The 20,787-nt window shown below is 33.2% G+C and overlaps 1 pseudogene across 1 annotated transcript in view; it reads right to left on the bottom strand.

Moving 5' to 3' along the window:
- The window catches only part of LOC143222442 (rho guanine nucleotide exchange factor 28-like), a 148,866-nt pseudogene that overhangs the window by 31,431 nt on the left and 96,648 nt on the right, over positions 1–20,787 (bottom strand). The window contains exons 10-17 of the transcript XR_013012234.1: positions 9,883–9,955; positions 8,719–9,097; positions 8,122–8,279; positions 6,937–7,028; positions 6,170–6,305; positions 5,562–5,592; positions 4,988–5,119; positions 4,586–4,679 (exon numbers count right to left, since the gene is read on the bottom strand). The product of XR_013012234.1 is annotated as a rho guanine nucleotide exchange factor 28-like (transcript). The remainder of the gene's footprint in view (positions 1–4,585; positions 4,680–4,987; positions 5,120–5,561; positions 5,593–6,169; positions 6,306–6,936; positions 7,029–8,121; positions 8,280–8,718; positions 9,098–9,882; positions 9,956–20,787) is intronic.

Raw genomic sequence — 20,787 nt, 5'->3', positions numbered from 1 at the left:
TCACATATTGAAGTACATGTATATAAGGGACCATTTTCAAAACTGGAAAGAGGTGAACAATGTCACTGTGTTTGATCCAATAAATGAACCACATCCCAGCAAAATAAAAGGATACTAGGTTCTTATTTTATATTCTAGTTTGATAATATTAGTAATTTGAGTTCCTAATTTATACAAAACTACAGACTTAGTATTTTGACATCAGAAACATCTAATTTTAAACAGTGCTGCATTCACCACACCACATGACTCATTAAAATCTAATGTGTTATTTTACTATTTAAATATTAAAGTTTAAATTATAATCTACAATTTGACTTCAAATTGACATAAATTCATAAAATAATTCAATAAAATGACATGGCAATGACCCATGACCTACTGCAAAGGAGTTGACTCAAAACCTTACCCATCAGTGGGGATGGGTACTTTGCACTTGTAGTTTATAAGATTACTTTTAAGCAAACCAAATACAAAGATATTTATAGCTGTACAGACAGGTTACTTTGGTTAAAACAGCCAATATCTGCACAGGTTTCACTATCAATATTTAAAAATACATTTTTGTGGATCTATATGTGAAACTTAATGATTTATTCTAATGTACACTTATACATTCTTTATATCTAAGTCACACAGTACAGAAAGTACACCTAGCATTAAAAGGTTTTAATGTGTTCTCAAATAATTAGCACTGCCAAAGATTTCCACTTTTACATATCCACAAGCAAATAATCCTGCAGCCTCTGCACCAATAGGAGTGCAACACCACTCCTGTAACTAGCATCTTTTTCACACCTGCACTCATTAATCACTTCAAGTATCTATTGGAAATACATTTTCAGAGTAGGAAAATGCTGTTTTCCAATATGATATCTTACTTACCACAAAATGGCTAGAATCATGTATTGAACTGGTGAATACCTGATAAAAAAAAAAAGACCCCTTTAGGAAGTGCCCAGAGATAGACCAGGAAGTGTGCAACCAATGGAGAAAACATCACACCTCAGTAGGAGACTAAACCACATCTGATCCAAGTATACACTTCACTTTTTTATGACGGTCAGAAAGACATGAAGGAATCTCAGAATATGTATGACTGTATCCTAGCCACTCATCACCCAGGAGTCTCATTCATCAATGGACTGTAGTGATAGCTTAACCTCATCTTACAGAGTCTGGAATGATACATCACAGCTGAAATAGCTAGAGGAGCATCTACTTCTTCAACTAGAAATAGGAATTGGTAAGGAAGACAAGCTTCTGGACCAAAATCTGTCTTCACTTGTGAGCATTTCCAACTCAACCAACACCAGATTCAGCAGGCAGTAAGAAGGTGGAAAGCCCTGACAGAAGGACATTTTCTGGTCTCTACCCTAACTTTCAGTCCACAGTAGGAGGATATCTGGCTGTACACAAGCAAGAAAATGTGCTGTATCCAGCTACAACCAGATCCACCAGGAACTGAGATCCAGGAGATGGTAAGAAAAGGGACCAGAAAACTGGGATGTATGTCCAGTCCAAAACTTGGTGGTAGAGGACATATGTCTTCCAGATGTAGGACAGAGGAAGGATACTAGGTAACATTTACATATATGTGAGGATTTAATTAGTTGGACCAGCTCCAACTAACACTGGATCCACTGGGAATAAATATCCTGAGGTTGGGTAGGGAAGAAAAATGTCTCACACTGAGAGAAAAATTGCAAAATATATACATATAAATTTGTGACATGGCAGAGTGCTTGAACTAAAACTTTGTAACATCTGGAATTTTAATTAAGTCTGCAGTAGGAAGTGCAGTATGCCAGCAACACATGTGAAATGCCATTACCAACTTTCAACTGAGTGACCTTTGTGGTCCACCAGCCAAACTCCTAGGAACTGGTAAGTAGTAAGGACTCCCATACTCCACTAAGAGAAATGAGGAAAATACACTTGAGTCCAGAGAAATGCACCACCAAAGACAATGCAACAGATGACTGCAAGACTGAGTCAATCAACCAAAACCTGGCAGCATCTGGAATCATACATCAGGTCTGCAGTAAGAATCTCAATGTCAAAGAGCATAAGAAATGGGCAGTAATTTCTGTCTGCTTTAATCATGAGATCTTCCATACCCTATCAAAAAGGTTCCTGAAAATGTGAGAAACATTTGAGAAAAAAGCAATCAATCACATCACCAAATTGTGAAAATCTTAATAAATAGCAAAGAAAAACTAAGTCGGTACCATAACAGAAAAAATGTCAGTAAATCCGTGAGCAAAATCCCGCATGAGTACTAGTTACAATTAAGTGACTAATGAGTGCTGGTTATGATAGAAGTGATGATACATTTGTATTGACAGAGAACTGTGGCATGATTATTTGCACATGAACACGCAGAAGCAGGAGGTGCAAGACTAGTGGTATGGATTAACAACTTGCATCAACAGAGCACAGTGCTAGTTGAGAAAAATCTATTTTGCATGAGGGAGTAAGAGATAGCAATATCTACCTCTTCTTTATAGTCCACTTTGCAATGTTAAAATCTACCATTATATGAGAAATGTGCAACAATCATAAATCCTGAGAAGAGAATAAGAAACTGCTTTCATTACATTACATGCTGCACGTTGGAAGTTCTTTATCTCCTTCTGACAACCCATTTCTTGTTGAAGACATACATCAAGGCTTTGTAAAAGTTGCATTAAATTTAAATCTCTATTTTGGAAAGAAGTTTTTGAGATTTGTCTTTTCAACCAGGAAGCGGCTTGTAAGGTTAACATTAATTTTCCTTAACCTTTATAAGGTTAAGTTCCTTGAATTACTTTTCTGCAAAGATTTGGTTACGTGCAATTTTTGTTAAGAATTACTTTCTTATGGAAAATCTTGGATAACCAGGAATTTGCAATGAACTAAACATAAAGGGGGTAAACAAGTCATCCATGACAGTACAACATATATCAGCACAAGTAGATTCTTCTCATACAGCGTAATTAGTGAAGTCGAGTATACTGTGAACGAACGTTGCTTTATTTACCATTCCTAACTTTACATGTGAGATAATGCTTGCACATATTGTGCAAAACGTATGGCAATTTAGCATATTTTAATACATGGCTACAAGGATTCATAATCACAGTGTGCATCCCATTCTCAACCTCTACAGACAAATGTTCTGAATACGCAGTAGATTTCTAACCATTTGGCAATTAGATTAGACTGCTATGATTATACACACACTGTAATTAAAAATAATTACCTTCTATTTTAAAACACAAGTTAGATCATCAGTACCAAAAAAACAAAATAAAATACTAAAAGCAATTGTAATTAAATATTTAACTGCAAGTTGCATACATTTTAATCCATGTAACCCATCATTTAAAACCAAGGTTGACTGCAGTAAGTTGAAATTCACGGAGAAACCCACTTGAAGTAAAAATATATTCTCAAGACTGCTAGTGTGGGTTTTAAAGCTTTAATTAAAATAAAGTACAGAACAATGTTTTGACTTTCTTAGGTCATCTTCAGGCTAACAGAGTTTGCAACTGCCCATTGCCAGGTGCATCTTAGGGGTGAGAGTGTAAACAGGTATGGGATTGTAGTCAGATGTCAAGTTATTAATTAGTATACATACAAAGATGTTTCTTTATATTGGTTCAACCAAGTATATTCAGTGAGTCAGTCACAATTTCTTTATAGCCTGCAAAACGTTTGAAAAACTTGGCCTCAGTGACATAGCCAGAATAAAAGTGATGAATTAGGCCTTTTAGTTTTGCCATAACTTACTTCAATAAACAAAATACTAACAACATTTTAGTTGTATATCCTAATAGTCACAAGTTGTTCATGAAAAACTACTGATAAGGTTAATTCTTTGACACCACACACCACTATAAGCAGTGCATTATTCATGTGTTTGAGAACTATAAGTGACACGCCTAATAACATAAGTGACAACGACTTTACTGTGAATCACCACTAAAAAAACATTTGTAAGAACAAAAAGAAAGTTACAGCATCTAAAAATGAAAGATACTGACCATAATACTTCATTAATAGTCAAGACATTAATATTCTACTAACACCATTAAAAAACAAGATATATGAATAGGTATACCAGGCCCACTGATTTCTGAAACATTTTCTAAACACTTAATATGCACCAAATTGTGTATGGATCCAAGGCTATTTTAGGGTTCCTGATAACATTTGAGTCATGGAAAATAATTGTAAATAAAAAAATTCAACACTACAGGTAACCACAGTATTTACAGATGAGTGATTTCATCAATTTTAGTACATCAGTTCTTAGAATGAATGATGCAATAGGAAAAAATACAAGATTACTCAATACAGAACACTTACTGACCACAAAAAAAACGTTACCACAAATTAGTAATTTGAGGTTTATATAAAGTATCACCATTGTATAATAACCTGTGGTTCATATAGTACATTTTGCATACTTTATGATGTAGCAAGAAAGACCAGCAAGCTATGGTGCTGGCACTAATACATATATACTTGCTAAATAGTACCATACCAAAATTTGTAAAACATTTCATATTAAGTCTAATATGTCGCTAAACATTTTTACCTTCCTTTTTCTGAAGAAAAGACTTCCTCTCTTCTTTCTTTTCCCAAATGGTTTATCATCATCACTGTCCTGACCAACCAAGTAATTCTGATTTCTAGAATAACATTGAAAATGAGGTGGTGGAACTTGTTTTGAAAATACTACGAGTGCACTGTAATATTCAATATATATGAAATTTACATAATCACTCATGCACTATAGGGTAATACCTTGTAAATAATCTCAATGCATTATTTGTTTGGCAGGAAAAACAGATGTTTCTGTGCAATAATGTTCACTAGGCCTAACCACCAAACCTGTGAATTAAGCCAAGCTTTTCATCTTTACCACAGACATGCTGTAAAACTGGTTGCAAGACAAAAGTAGCTCAAAACCTAGCAAGTTGAAACTGAACACACTTACTGATAACTTCTCATCAAATCAGCTAATGACACTTGGGCCAAGGGAAAACTAGAATCTTCATCTTCAGGCAAAATACCAACACTCAGCTCATCGTCCAGATCACACATGTCGAGTGGATTGAAATTAAATAAGCTACGAAAACAACACAGACAAGCATAGGTTGCTAATAATTAAACAATACAGCAGCTTTGCTACATTCCAAAAACTGAACAAAGCATTCGAATGAAGCCACTCCACATAAATGCATCATCTTTACACGTTCTAACTTTACGGCTACAAAACATTAAAAGAATACATACAGACATACACTACCACGCAAACATTAATGTACACATAACAAAGTGTATAATCAGAGTTTTTGTGTGGAATTTACACATATGCATTATGAGTTATTTTACATAAATATTGAAATTAATATATAATAAAACATTAAAAATATATTACACAACAGTGCACAACAAAATATTACTTTAAAAAAACCATACTGCAGAACCAGATAAATAGCTAAAACCAACAAGAGTAAAATTTCAAAAATAGAAATTTTTTAGTATTGTTAGTATATTTTACTGCTTACCCATCTCCAGCTTCTGCTATTTCTTCAAACCCTAGAGGAAGAATATAGAACTAAAATTTCAGTGTCCAGAAGTACTTTTAAATTCCAGCTCTTTCATTATTGTTATAATTTTCACTACGGGAAATTTTGAGGGTAAAGTGCTTGTCAAAAATTAAAGTTTAATCACACAACTGATGTTAATATTTTCAGTAAGGAGTCATAATTTATGATGTTTCAGTTACCTTTCTGTAATTATATTAACATTTATGTTGCTCAGACTGATGTAAAAAATTTGCAAAATATTTCAGAACAAAAATTTCAACCTACTGGATGCAATTGTTTCTTCAAATTTAGGCCTATGGTCTGTTACTTTTGCAATATCTGTGTAGTTTCCAAGGTTTTTACAAGACATGTTGAGAAGTAAAAGGTCTAATAATATAATTATAACATTTTGAATTTAGTATCTCTCTGAAATAAAGAATTCTACTTCAAAATTAGTTTGTTACTAGAAAACTAAAATCTATCACTTACTAATCAGCTGCCACAAATTAACTGCTTCAGAACTTTACTAAATACATTCTGTGAAAATAAGTTACAACAATTTGTCTTAAAGATTAATATGGTCATACCCTCTGCTGTTTGTTGGGCTGCAAAAATGGATGGGGTAGAAACAGACTTTTGTAGAGGAGACCATGGTTCCAAAAGACAGGTGGATGGTTGACATCTGGGATCACTGCTGTCTAAACCTTTGTTTTCTTCACAGCGCTAATACATTTATGTGAAACAAACATGAATAGCTTAATAGTAATACAGATTGACAGATCAATGTTATTAAACAAAACAGTGGACCACACACAAGGTGGATAAACCTTTCTCACAGCTGTGCATGCTAAAAAACTTGTTTCTTCTCATATTAACTTTTGAATTAAAGGACAACTATTTCAGTATTCAGCAACATGATTCACATATGATTAATCTTCAAGTTTAAAGTTATTACTGTCTCAAGTTCATTTCAAGGCATAAGTAAAAAGGCTTAAAGCATTAAAATGTTTATTAATTTTTTATAAATTGGCTAAAAGTACCTAATGTTGTAAATTAATACAAAAGCAGAACCTCTAATGACATTTTAGGCTTATACAATTAAATAAAAAAGTTAATATTTGTCAGGAAATTATACTTATGACAACACTTCTAACACTGGAAAAGCAAATAAAACTCACATGATGTCTTTGACAAAATCATAACTAATACAAGTTGTATTGTCATTACATTAAAAAAAATATGAAATATTACGAGAAGCCAGTTTCAAATAGACGTCCAAAATTAACAGAATTTCTCCTTTTATATGAATTAGGCAAATTCAACAGAGAAATAAAAATTCGTATATTGTTTTTACCTTGGCACATTCTGCAATGTTGGACATACTATGACCTGATGACCTGGTGCCTTGACTAGAAAGAGATAGGTGCGTAATTTCTTCACTTCCAGCTGGAAACAAAGAACAATAAAGAGGTTATTTTTCAAATGTACTCACTAATATAGCAATTAAAATTGTTAAAGGAATGGCAAAGATTATTTAAAAATAACACAAACACCTTAGAACTGAAAGCATTTCACAAGTAACAAGTGTACATGTAGAACATTCAACATTTATAATCAGCTCTTACCCAAATGTTATAATTTGCATGTATATAGCTATGGTTTTTTTCAAGTGAAGTGTCATGAGGTTTTAATTTTCTACATACAGCATACAAAACTAGTTTTTATAAATAACCAAAAGCAGATTCAATGGAAATTTTGAGACGTTGCTGCTAAATTTAGAGTAAAGCTAAGTCAGTTAAAACAAACAGGTTATTCTTTATAACAGTAATTCCCAATGAATTTATGATACCCGAGTCACTAATTCTTTCAAAATATACAAAACAACAACAAACATATAATTTGAAACAAGACATTTTAAAAATACTATACAAAGTAAATATAAGAATTTGCAATATAGCCCGTTGTATTTGAGCTAACGAGTGCATACAGAAAACGTACCAATGTTAATATTTGAAGTCAAGCTACAACTTGACAGATAAATAACATTCATGAATGACAACAAACAACTTCAGATAAAAGTATTTTTTTTATTCTACCAAATGTTTTGATTTATGCACTTCAAATGATTTTGAGTAACAAGTAACAAAGATGATTTCAAATCAGAGTAACTAAAAATAATGATAAAAATTGTTGTTTTCCCTGAATATTGTCTCAATTCTTCAGTCAGTACCATAAACTTTAAAACAATAATAACAAAATAATTAATTTTCCTCATGGTTTGAAATAAATAAATCTGTTGAATTTATTCCACTATTCATACTACCAAAACAGAATACATCTAATTATTGATGCTTTACTAAGAAACATTTTAGTGACTCTGATATCAGGTTTGTTGTTGTATTATATTTATCTTCTTCACACTTTTCACTTGCTAAACAGCTGCTGTTATTTGGTGAAATACAAAATGAAATCTATACATTTTCTGAAACACGAAACTCTTGTGTTTTAACAATTCTTAGTAAAATCTTTTGATTCTAACCTGAAAAACTACGTTGCTTCTCAAAACTATATCCTCCATGACTTAAGGATTGTCCTTCATTATGTTCTTTAGTGGATCTTTCAATGGAAAATGAAGTTCCATCCATAGCATCATAAAATGCTTCTTCTGTGTCAGAATGTAAGCTACTCAAGCTTATGCTAGCATCAAAAGAAAGAATTATATTTCTCTGAATTCTACACATTTTTAGTTTTGGGTACAATTTCACATCATACAAAAAATGGAAGCTTATTCAAATCAACATCAGTGTTATAAGCATACCATAACCTGTCTTATGGAAAAATCAACTTGACCACTTCAGAATTATAAACTCACAGTACTATCATTTACATAAATAAATCAGTTAAGTTAAAATTGACATAAATCACTTTATAACAAATTAAAGTGACCAAAACGTACGAGGTCAATTAAATTATTATTTCAAACAATGACTTTTTTATTGTTTACAAAGCAATATTGTTAACTTAAATAAAAGTACCCAAGAAATACCCACCAAACAAAATTATGTTATAAATATGGTTGTGATGTTCTATTAACTGTCCCTCTGCATAAAAATGACAAACGCTTTCCTGTACGTACCTTCTCAAAACTTCACTCTCGTCTCCAGTTTCTTCTTCATACATGGCTGACCAACTTTTTCGTCGAGGTAACTCTTTCTTTCCTGACTTTTGTGCACACCTTTGTGATGAAGTGCCCCCTATTTGACTTCTAGAGGATGGCGTGTTAGTATGGACTTTCACTGACTGATTCCTACCTTCAGCAGTGTTAACAAAGTTCAACAGTTCTTGTGAGTTAAACAGAGTGACATCATTGACCTGAATCTTGACATTACTTGCTTCTGTTAATGATTTAGTATAACGCTGATTACTGGAAAGGTAGGTTTTCTGAGGCAGACTATAACTAGTCATGGTGGTAAAACCTAACCTTCTTCCATCTTGGGTTGGCTCTTCATTAGTCCCTTGTTTTGTAAAACAGATCAAGTGAGTAACATTCCTTTGACTTACTCCCAATAACAGAAGTTTATATTTGTTGAATGTAATGATAGCATGTTATTTATTTTTCTTATTATTTATTAGATTTTGAAGATAATCACTGTGAATTAAGTTACACACAGGAGAGAAGATATTGACATCAGGCTTACAAATTTTGAAAACTCACGAGAGAAGATATTGACATCAGGCTTACAAATTTTGAAAACTCATGAGAGAAGATATTGACATCAGGCTTACAAATTTTAAAAACTCATAAGAGAAGATATTGACATTAGGCTTACAAATTTTGAAAACTTACGAGAAAAGATATTGACATTAGGCTTATAAATTTTGAAAACTTATGAGATATTGTAAATTAGACTACTTTTTATTTGCTATTATTTACTTAATAATCAAAACAAATGATTTCATAAACTCAAATAAGACTTACAAGTGTTTGCAGAATTTAGTTTGATAACTTTTGTTAATTTTAACCAAAGTACCAGTTACTTTTGCTGGAGGTTGATGAAGCAGTTTCACACCAAAGAACTCCCCCCCCCCAACACAGCATGGATAACTTATTTGTAAAATGAATAAAACATACAAAAAATATGTAAAAAATAACTTAATTTTCATAATTATTTTACCTGTTAGCAACATTTATTAAAAAATTAATTTAATAAATGTAACATGCATGGTTAACAGTTTAGGGTATAAAATACATTTTGAACTAGGCTACCAATTATTAAAAGTGCAAGGTTATAATCAGTACCTGTTAAAGCCACTTCTGGAGTTAAAATAGGACAAGATGAGCTCAATCTCGTGGTCAGACCTCTCTGTTTTCTCTGTAGAGAACAAAAATGTTTTATTGATGAACAAAAAATGAATGACAAACATTTTTTTTGCTTTGTGCTCTAAGTAATCTATTTCTAAATTATAATATTTAATCTGAAGAGAAGTGTATAGTACACCTACATGTATGAATAAATAAATAATGGTGATACAAGTTGTTTTATCAAATGAAGAATTAATAGCAGACCTGCAAGGCCTAAAGAAATTATAGTACCCTCATTATAAATGTTTTTTTTTCTCTTCCCTACCCCTTTTATTTTTAATAGGGTATTGTAATTCAAAGAAATTTGACAGTATAAACTGCATATTAAAACAATGATCTTGTTAGCAGCAGTTAAAAAAAAAAAAAAAAGAACCACTGGGTGGTTAACCACTTACTGCTGGGTAACGTTACATGCGTTAGTGTTCCAAAAAAAGAAATAGTAATGTAATGATGATTACTGTAGGCCATTAACCACTATGGTTACTGTTTTTTGATGACTTAAATAATAGGGCAATTCGTCCAAGACAGTAATTTGAAACAACAGTGCTAACATCAGTAACATCAAGTGCTCATTAGTCCTACATTTAATATCAAATATTTGATGTTCCAACTCACCTGTCGTTTCATACAATTTACTTGGGAAAAATGCCAAATGTTTGATTACCACTGCAGTGTATCAACAAACAAGACCAAATTAGTAACTTGATACGATATGTGTTAAACAGATAAATTTGTTTTCAAATAAAATACGTCTTTGATGGTACTTGAAAAAGCAAAAATAAAAAGGCTATTTGATCATAATAAAAGACTATAGTAGTCAGGTTTAAAGTTGTGTACCTTACTGTCATGGCCACTAATTAATGCCTTGTAGTAGCTAACTTTTTTATTAACTAATTGAAAACTGGAGTTAGATAATCATTTTGATTGCACGCTAATGACATTACTGTTAACACTTCAGTTTCACATACATGTTTGAAAGAATAAAACCATATTGCATATTGGAATTATGTGTTTTTTTATTTCAGATGTTTGCTCATAACAAATAGCTATTTATGATAGTTGTTCCTAATTTTGAGCTGACAGACCAGATGAGAGGAAGTTAAACAAAGACCACTAACTATCAATACTTTTGTTCTAACATAACACAAATTTGATGTAAATTCTTTGGCACACCCATGAACCTTCTGGTCCTGAATTTCAATAGAGAAGAAAGATAATATGAACTTTTTTTTCAAATGATACTTAAAATAATGTTGTCTTCAGTGCACAAAGTTAGACTGACTTGATATGCACTGAAAGTAACATTTGAATTTTGAGGTTTGTAACTATAGAAGCTGAAATCATTTTTTGCAACTCAAGTATTATATTATCTTGATGCACAAAATGTAAACTGTTAAAAAAATTGTAATAAATTGTAATGTATATTCTTCAAATAACTTTCAAAGCAAATTACAGTGCATATGTTTTCCTTATAGCAAAGCCACATCTGGCTATCTGCCAAGTCTGCCGAAGGGACAAATTACAATAATCTTTCTGCAAAAACACACCAATTGTGAATTTCCTTTCATATGCCTTACACGTTTGTCTCGCGAAGCCTAATTCCACTGGAATCAAAACCATCATTATTATGAGGAAGAACATGTTAATGTTATTAATTTATAAATTGTTGGTTTATGGGCAGCAAATATTTAAAACTATTACTTTACATTTTCTCTTAAACGGCTTCAAATATGGTTAAATTTTGTAATTATCCTTCAAGGAAAAAGTATTAGTAGATTTATATTAAACAAATACATCTCACCAGTTAAACAGTAAAAAGTATTAGTAGATTTATATTAAACAAATACATCTCACCAGTTAAACAGTAAAAAGTATTAGTAGATTTATATTAAATACATCTCACCAGTTAAACAGTAAAAAGTATTAGTAGATTTATATTAAATACATCTCACCAGTTAAACAGTAAAAAGTATTAGTAGATTTATATTAAATACATCTCACCAGTTAAACAGTAAAAAGTATTAGTAGATTTATATTAAATACATCTCACCAGTTAAACAGTAAAAAGTATTAGTAGATTTATATTAAATACATCTCACCAGTTAAACAGTAAAAAGTATTAGTAAATTTATATTAAATACATCTCACCAGTTAAACAGTAAAAAGTATTAGTAGATTTATATTAAATACATCTCACCAGTTAAACAGTAAAATATAAAACTATGAATCCTTGTAATTATTTTCAACAGTAGCAATTATAAAACATTGGAAATATGTGCTTGCAACTGCTATCATTAAAGTTGTTATAGACAATAATAAGAAATAAATTTCACACAGTACATCCATAGCAAGAATACCAGCTCTCTCTTAGAATCTGTTAGTAACAAGTAGTAACTAAAACCTCCACTCATATTATCAAACTCTAATTTTATCAGTCTGTGCTTTCTCACTGCTTTAGTGTGGTTGATTTAGCTTAGTTGGTCCAATCTGAAAGATTAATGAGGCTTCTATTACCCTTTTCTCTCACCACAAAATACCATGTAACCATAGCAACAACAGTCGGTGTTATACGTTCTTTCCTTATGTAACATCTATGCGATACATCATTGATAAGATTTCAATAATCTCTCTCCAGCGATACACATCAATGCTAAAACAATTTAATCCCATGTGCACAGATAGATTAATATTAAAGTGTGCATGTTCCAATCTCATACAGTGAGTCAAGAATTTTATATCAGAATTTCTACCTTTTCATGTTAACCAATACTGCTGATTTTGCAATAGTTCATGTTAAGAACAGAAAAAACATACGATATACACAGTTACTAACAAAAAAACTGCAGACTTGCATTTCGGAGATTGTAAAAGTTTATGTAAATTCAAACTGTACAACAAAATCTCCATAAGAACATAAACGTGCACTGTAACTCAGAGTCTAAGTCAGACTGATTTCAGCACAAAACATTAGTAACCCATCTGATTTTTTGTATATAAAATACTCATAACTGTTAACTGAAAACTGGTCACTGTTTTTTTGAAAACACTTTGTAAAACCAGCATTACAGTCAACATTACTTTTTCAATATCGAGAAGTCCAGTGGACAGATCCCACGAGCATTCAGTTAAACTAAAACACCCGTATTTCCAACACCGCTGTTCAAATTGATGTTTTAATCAGTCATTTTGTGGAAATTAAAAATTTTAACTGTGACTACATACATCAAATGCTTTAAATATCTTTTTTGTATTTTAAACATTTACATAAAAACTACCATGTTAAATATGCCAAAGATCTGTTAAAATGAGGTGTCTAGGTATAATGGGGGTCATTTGCCACCAGATACCTATTTCTGTTTTTATTTTCTGATGAACTCAGCAGAGAAGATCTGAAAAAATAAGTGTCCTCTTTGGAGTAACACTGCTGTGCTCCGTAACTTTTGAATCGCCACATTACTTCAAACCGATGATGTCAGAGATAGTACTTGGATTATCTTAATACCTTTTACTTTGTTACTTGAACTAGGGTCATGATTAAAAATGGACACCATATGCCTTAACACTCCATATTAATACTTCATATTCCAAATAAAATTCACCAAAACGTGGAGAGAGAAAAATCAATTTTAGTAAATCATGTAAAGAGAAAACTGAGCAAAACACACACACATCATTACAGTACACACTCAGATAATTACAAAATCGGTCTCTCACATAAGTACATCAATTCTGAAATGTTGAAACTTAAATGTACACTGAGATTACTACAAGTTATTTGTGGGTGTGTGTTTACAACTGTTAAATCACCAGGAAAGAAAAGCCCCAGTAAGAAGGTATGATTTACATATTGAGTACATCCGATTTTCTTAACATGAAATATTTGCTCACTTTGCACTTATACATACTGGTTCTTTTATCTAAATAACACCACGCTAAATGTTTACAGCAACAAACAGATTAAGTCATACATGCATGAAGTCGCATGTGTTTATTACGGCAGGAAGGTACATCCCGTGACGAGATCTCCCGGTTTCTGGTGTGAAATACAGTACGGCGTACAAACACGGTTTAACAAAAACAATGAAATGCCTTAAGGAATAAGGCTGACGTCAGCGGTATTGAACGAAGGACTACAACCATGCACATCACAGATGAAGTCCTATAACTGAGTTCTAGCACCATCCTAATCAAATCTCGAGGCAACAGATAATTCAAACAGCCCTCTAGCGGTTAAATTATCTACCTTAAACAGTGCTTTAATGCAAGAATACACGTCGATGCTATTTTTCTGCTTTTCGTTTTGTTTTTCCGTGCTTCTTAATATATATATATATATAAATTCCACACATTAATTGCAATGTTTAACACTATTTTACTTCCGGTTAGATACACTGACATGGGTGACGAACGAGTGTGTAAAGTATAGGGTGCTGAACCAGTTAAAAAATATTGCATGCCCTCGTTAATGAAAAAAAAAAAAAATTACCGTGAACATCGAAGATAACGTTTCGCATTATCTGATACTCCTGACAGCTTATTGATTGCATTTTATCGTTTGAAAAAAATAAAATCATACAACTGGAAAATATATTTTACTATTTAACTTCATTAAAATGTGTTTATATATAACCATAATATTTAGGCCAAAACAAAATTAAAATTTTTAAAAATACGCTGCATTTAAAAAAAAAAAAAGATCCGAGGGTACAAGCCATAAAGTGGGATTATAAAGTGTATCCTTAGCTTTGGAGGTGACTGGAAAAGTAGGACCCGCATTTGAGGTGGGGATACACCGTCTATCAGGCTATTTATTTTTTAATACTTGATTAAATTTCTTTATCGCAACTTGTAGATATATTTCACATACAAAATTAAAAAGTCAATACACACGTGGCGATTGTTTCACAGCTTCCAACAGATAATGTTAAATTTCCATACACATCTCACCAAAATATTTACTTAAAACTTTTGTTTTATCTCTTCTGCAGCTATAGAATGATGTAATGTAGAATAAAATTAAAAAAATAACGATATAAAAACACCTGGGCACTTAGTATCAAACTGAGATGGTTTGATTTGTTTTGGAATTTCGCGCAGAGCTATACGAGAGCTATCTGCACTTGCCGTCTCTAATTTAGTGCAAGACAAAAGGGAAGGCAGCTCGTCGTTACTCTTGGGCTACTCTTACCAATGAATAATGGGATTGATTGTTACACTATAACGCCCCCAAGGCTGAAAGGGCGAGCATGTTTAGTGCGACGGGGATTCGAACCCGTGACCTCAGATAACGAGTCGAACGTCTTAACCCACCTGGCCATGGCGGGCCTACTAACATGATAAAGATAGAAACACAAACACTTGTATATACGCATGTATGTATAAATATATAACAACACAGCCTGTTAGGAACAGTTACTTGTACTTAGATGATAAACACTGGAACAAAGTTGTCTTGTCACAGTTTTCACGTGATGATGGCTTATTCAAAAATCTAATTCTGCAGGAAAGAGATTGCACAGTTACGGCCTAATAAATAAAATATTGTCCAAAGATCACGAAGAATTTATTTCAATATAAAAAAAATTATATAATGGGGAGAAAGTCTTACAAATGAAATAAAAATCTGATAAAGTACAACGAATTTTAATCCGTCTGCAAGTTCTTGATTTTGTGTGTGTGTGTGTGTTTATAGCAAAGTCACATCGGGCGATCTGCTGAGCCCACCGAGAGGAATCGAACCCCTGATTTTAGAGTTGTAAATCCGTAGACTTACTGTTGTACTAGCATGGGGCACCCTTCATTTTGTAATGTATAAAATTTGTCGACGTACCTAAGATACGTAATAATAAAACAGGCCCCTTGATTTTGTAATGTATAAAATTTGTCGACGTACCTAAATATACTCACGTATTAATAAAACAGGCTGCGGGGAACATATTTACAATTTACACACACACACACACACACACACACACACACATATATATATATATAGGCACAGTATGTATCTCATTTAGGTATTACTATGTGGTAATGGGTCAGAGTAAAAAACAAACAAATACACATCACCACGTTGAAAAAGGGGCATGGAAGAAATCTTAAACACACGTGACAATTTAAACAGAGTCGATTATTTTCTCAGTAAAGCCTTCAAATAAACATCTGACATAATGGAATACTGTCAGTGAGTTAGATTGGCTGAGATAAGATTACATTCGCAATATCGTAAATTGGAGAACGTGTCACGACTGGTTCGGACACTTTTCTTATCGGAAGACGACGAAATATGACCTCTAAGCGAGATAGAATTAAATGACATTATCTGTTTACTGCTGCCAAGGTTTAATTGTAACAGAAACACTGTTAAACTCGAATTAAATATATATTTTTTTAAATAAACTAAGTACCGTTCTTAACCTCAGAGCTATAAAGTTATCCCTTGGTGCGACATACATCTAGCTTTCACTTGTCCTCCTCCTTTTGATGTACAAAGTCAGTTCTCCAAGACTTCCATATCACGACGCACAAAGTCAGTTCTCCAAGACTTCCATATCACGACGCACAAAGTCAGTTCTCCACGACTTCCATATCACGACGCACAAAGTCAGTTCTCCAAGACTTCCATATCACGACGCACAAAGTCAGTTCCCCAAACTCCATATCACGACGCACAAAGTCAGTTCCCCAAACTCCATATCACGACGCACAAAGTCAGTTCCCCAAACTCCATATCACGACGCACAAAGTCAGTTCCCCAAACTCCATATCACGACGCACAAAGTCAGTTCCCCAAACTCCATATCACGACGCACAAAGTCAGTTCCCAAAGACTTTCATATTACGACGCACAAAATCAATTCCCCAAGACTTTCATATTACGACGCACAAAATATTGCAGTTTCACGAGTTTCCAAATATTATGACAAAATAAGTTTCACTAGTCTTTACATATGGCGAAGCAAGTAATTTTTACACCTTTTGTAAGTTCTTGTTTCATACAACTATTGATTTTACATTTCAATGTTGCAACCAATATTCGAATACTCCTGCAGAAATATGATAGTTGGCCAATGTTCTAAAGACTAGGATAACCGGACTAAAGGTTTTCCTTAATTTGTATTTTTTGTTAACCTCTTTTTTCCCATCATAGAAACTGTTTAAATTTAATAGAATGTGCTTAGTTTGAGAGTTTCACCGCATAAAAGTGAGTTATTGAAATTACTGCTATAGCTGAGTTGAAAATACGTAAAGAAGTCCGAAGAAAGATTGGATCGTTTCTAAAGTTTAACATTTAATCATACATGCAGAACGTTTTTACCTTAACTTTTCTAGTCTAATGACGTAGCCAGTGTTTTCCGATTAGAGTTGATTCTCTTTTACTATGTTACCGCCCACATCTAACGTTCCCACATGAACCTTGCGAGAGCACCTAATGATTAAAAAGCTCAACAACCCATATGCCCATTTTTTTTTATTTCTTATCTGTTAAATTTCGCAAACGAATTGATTTTTTGAATGTGCTGAAAGTTCTCTACTGCTCTACTAAAACACAACATGGCCTGGCATGGCCGAGCGCGTAAGGCGTGCGACTCGTAATCCGAGGGTCGCGGGTTCGCGCCCGCGTCGCGCTAAACATGCTCGCCCTCCCAGCCGTAGGGATGTATAATTTGACGATCAATCCCACTATTCGTTGGTAAAAGAGTAACCCAAGAGTTGGCGGTGGGTGGTGATGACTAGTTGCCTTCCCTCTAGTCTTACACTGCTAAATTAGGGACGGCTAGCACAGATAGCCCTCGAGTAGCTTTGTGCGAAATTCCAAAACAAACAAAACACAACAACAAAACCACGAAAATGTCGAAAAACTTTTACAACTAATAACCAAATAAGTTTATTTCTGTAACTATGTTATACACGAGGAATAAAGAAGAAAGGTTTGCGCTAACGTAGAATTCTAAAAGTTACTGTACGAAAAAAAAAAAAAAATTATTGTTACGCTGTTTTTCTTAAGCGCAAAGCTACACAATGAGCTCTTTCTGCTCTGCCCAGCACGGGTATCGAAACCCGATTGTTACCGTTGTAAGCCTGCCAATTCGCCACTGAGCTATATGAAATTATTCTCTTTGTGAAAGAGATCAAGAAATAAGGAATCTGTAATTTGATTTAGATTCTCTAATTTGGGTTTCAATAAGCACGTGTACACAAAGTTCTAATAAAACAAACTTAATTACTTTGAAAAACTAGAGAAAACGTCATAAAATACGATCGTAATTAACTACCAATAAGAGTCAAACCATTCAAAACTTTCTGCGAAAGGATTCGCATTCTTGGCTCTTCTTCCAAAAGAAAATAAATACTTGTAGTCAACTATATTTATGCCAGTATTTCTGACGCTATCCTCAGTCGACCCTTATTTTGAACTACTGACCAGATGGAAGACGGCTCATCAGTAGCACTCTACTAAGCACGCTAAATGATCGACACATCTTATAAAGCAACCACACTTTATTGTACGGGATATAAGTTGTGGTATCGCACGGTTTCAAACCCGGCTCATTTAGAGCTCAACCAGTGCCTTTGTAATTAATCGTGGATCAAAATTGGATCGCTATATAGGATCCCCAAGTACTGTGAAAATACTTAAAAGTAACTAGTAATGTCGAGAAAACCCACTTGCAGAGAAATATATCTAAAAACGGCTCGTTTGGGTTGAGAACAAAATTTTAAGTAGAGGAGTAAACAACGTTTCGACCTTCCGGTCAGTTATCTCTTTCTTTGTGAACCTGACGATGACCAAAGAAGGTCGAAACGTTGTTCACTCCTCTACGTAAAAAAAATTTCTCAACCCAAACGAGCCGTTCTTAGATATATACTTAAAAGTAACTGCTTTCTATGACTGAGAATCCACTAGACGTGGAATATAAAAGTTGATTTGTGTCAGAGAAAATAGATTTTATCCATTCAATGATCCAAAACACAAACAGTTCTTAAAAGATGTTTCAGTATAGATGCTGCCTAAGCCAACTTCAGTTGGAGCTATATACATAACCTTTTGAATCATTATTGCATAGTCAGAAAGAAACAAAAAGACACCAGATTTTGATGACGATACGCCGCCTATTGATCTAATCATAATATAGTGTATTAGTTTTTAATTTTGTTTCTCGATTCCTATATATAACTTTTCAATAAGTAAAAACACTTTAATCTGAATACAGAGTGTCTTTATAACACTTATGCGAGAAATTAATTTTTTGAGTGCTAAAAAGTACCACAAGTCGACAAACTATAAAGCATCTTTCGTATGGTAAATTAATACCCAACTCTTAACTCATAAAGATTATATTAAGCCACGATACGTGCCGAAGAGTTAATTGAAATATTACGTTAGAATAAATGAATATTCAAGCATTCTCATAAATTTGTAAAACACCTGTTTTTCGTTACCAGGTGACGCTGCACACAATCTAACACTAGCTTCCATCACAACCATTTATTCAGTTATGTATCTGTAAAAGATAGAATCAGTACTTAGCGATACACGTATACTTGTAAAAGAAACAGTTATATTCTAATACTTAAAATAATATTATATACATCACTAACAAACTCAACAGCTACAAATTTGAGAACATTTCACACGCTGAATGTTTTTAACCACGTGCAGTACAATAATGAATAATACAGCATAGCATATATCAGTATAAAAACGACTTGAATCAAAACTGAAACCATCGCTTCTCAAGAGCAGCAGCTATAGGTATAAATACATTCATTCCACTGCAAAGGGTTCTGTCGTAAGCGCCATTTTTAAAATCACACCCAAGTTCCGATACGTGCTACTTCAATCATTTAACATCTATTTTCAGTCTGTCATAAACTACAAAGGATATCCCTGTATTTGACATTCTAATTCTTCGATTTGAAAAACCACTTGTTTTCGTGGCTTCCAACCTGTTAGAAGTTACTGCTCTTTGCTTTTCCATGACAATGGTATCACTTGTAGACAGGCCTTTTTTTGGTCGAACCTCACGACGCAAAATGATCCACATTTTGTTTTTTAAGGTTTTTAAGTCAAGGAATATTCTCACCTTTAAAATGATAAATCTTCTATTTGAACATGTCATCATTAGATGTACGACTATTTTGCGTAGGAATGGAATACTTCACACTGGCTTTAAAACTGATCAGTTTGTGGAGGAATCAGAGTACCTAAGAAATACTAAACAGCATTGACAATTGTATGAACATCTCGAATCACTAGAACCGTTATAAGCACGAATGTGTTTCTGCTTGAAAATTAGAATAACGAACATTTAGGATGATAACAGAATTTTAATATTAAATTAATTTTAAAAATGCGCAACTAGCATCAGAAGAGCTTGATGCGTAGGAATATTTTACACGTACTAATATAACAATCAGTAAAAAAAACGAGACGATATAAATACGCCACGCGACGGCGACTGTAGAACTACGGAAGGAAAACAGCCTCCTTGTGTCGGCAGAAGAAATGTATTTACCCAAGTTAACTCTGTACTACACGTAATCGATAACGTTACGTTTTAGGTTGAGCACCTGTTGGAAATGAAGCCAAGACAGGAACAGCACACATGCATATGTAATCACACCACATCGTCACAGTCTCATGTTTTGGTACCAGCTGAAAGCCTTGTCTTTTGCTTAATGGTCACACAAGTGATTAGAAGTCTTGTCTACATTGTACAGAACACAAAACAAACTCATCAAAAAACAAAACGAAACAAAAAATAGAATGTTTGTGCAAAACCCCTGTTTAATATTTGTTTTACTGTAGCCACCAATGTTTAACTGAGATTAGTAGTA

Source organism: Tachypleus tridentatus, chromosome 8 (genome assembly GCF_004210375.1).
Source record: "Tachypleus tridentatus isolate NWPU-2018 chromosome 8, ASM421037v1, whole genome shotgun sequence".
In the NCBI taxonomy this organism is placed as follows: Eukaryota; Metazoa; Arthropoda; class Merostomata; order Xiphosura; family Limulidae; genus Tachypleus; species Tachypleus tridentatus.
Note: the sequence above shows the minus strand (reverse complement) of the source record. Positions and strands in the feature narration are given on the sequence as shown.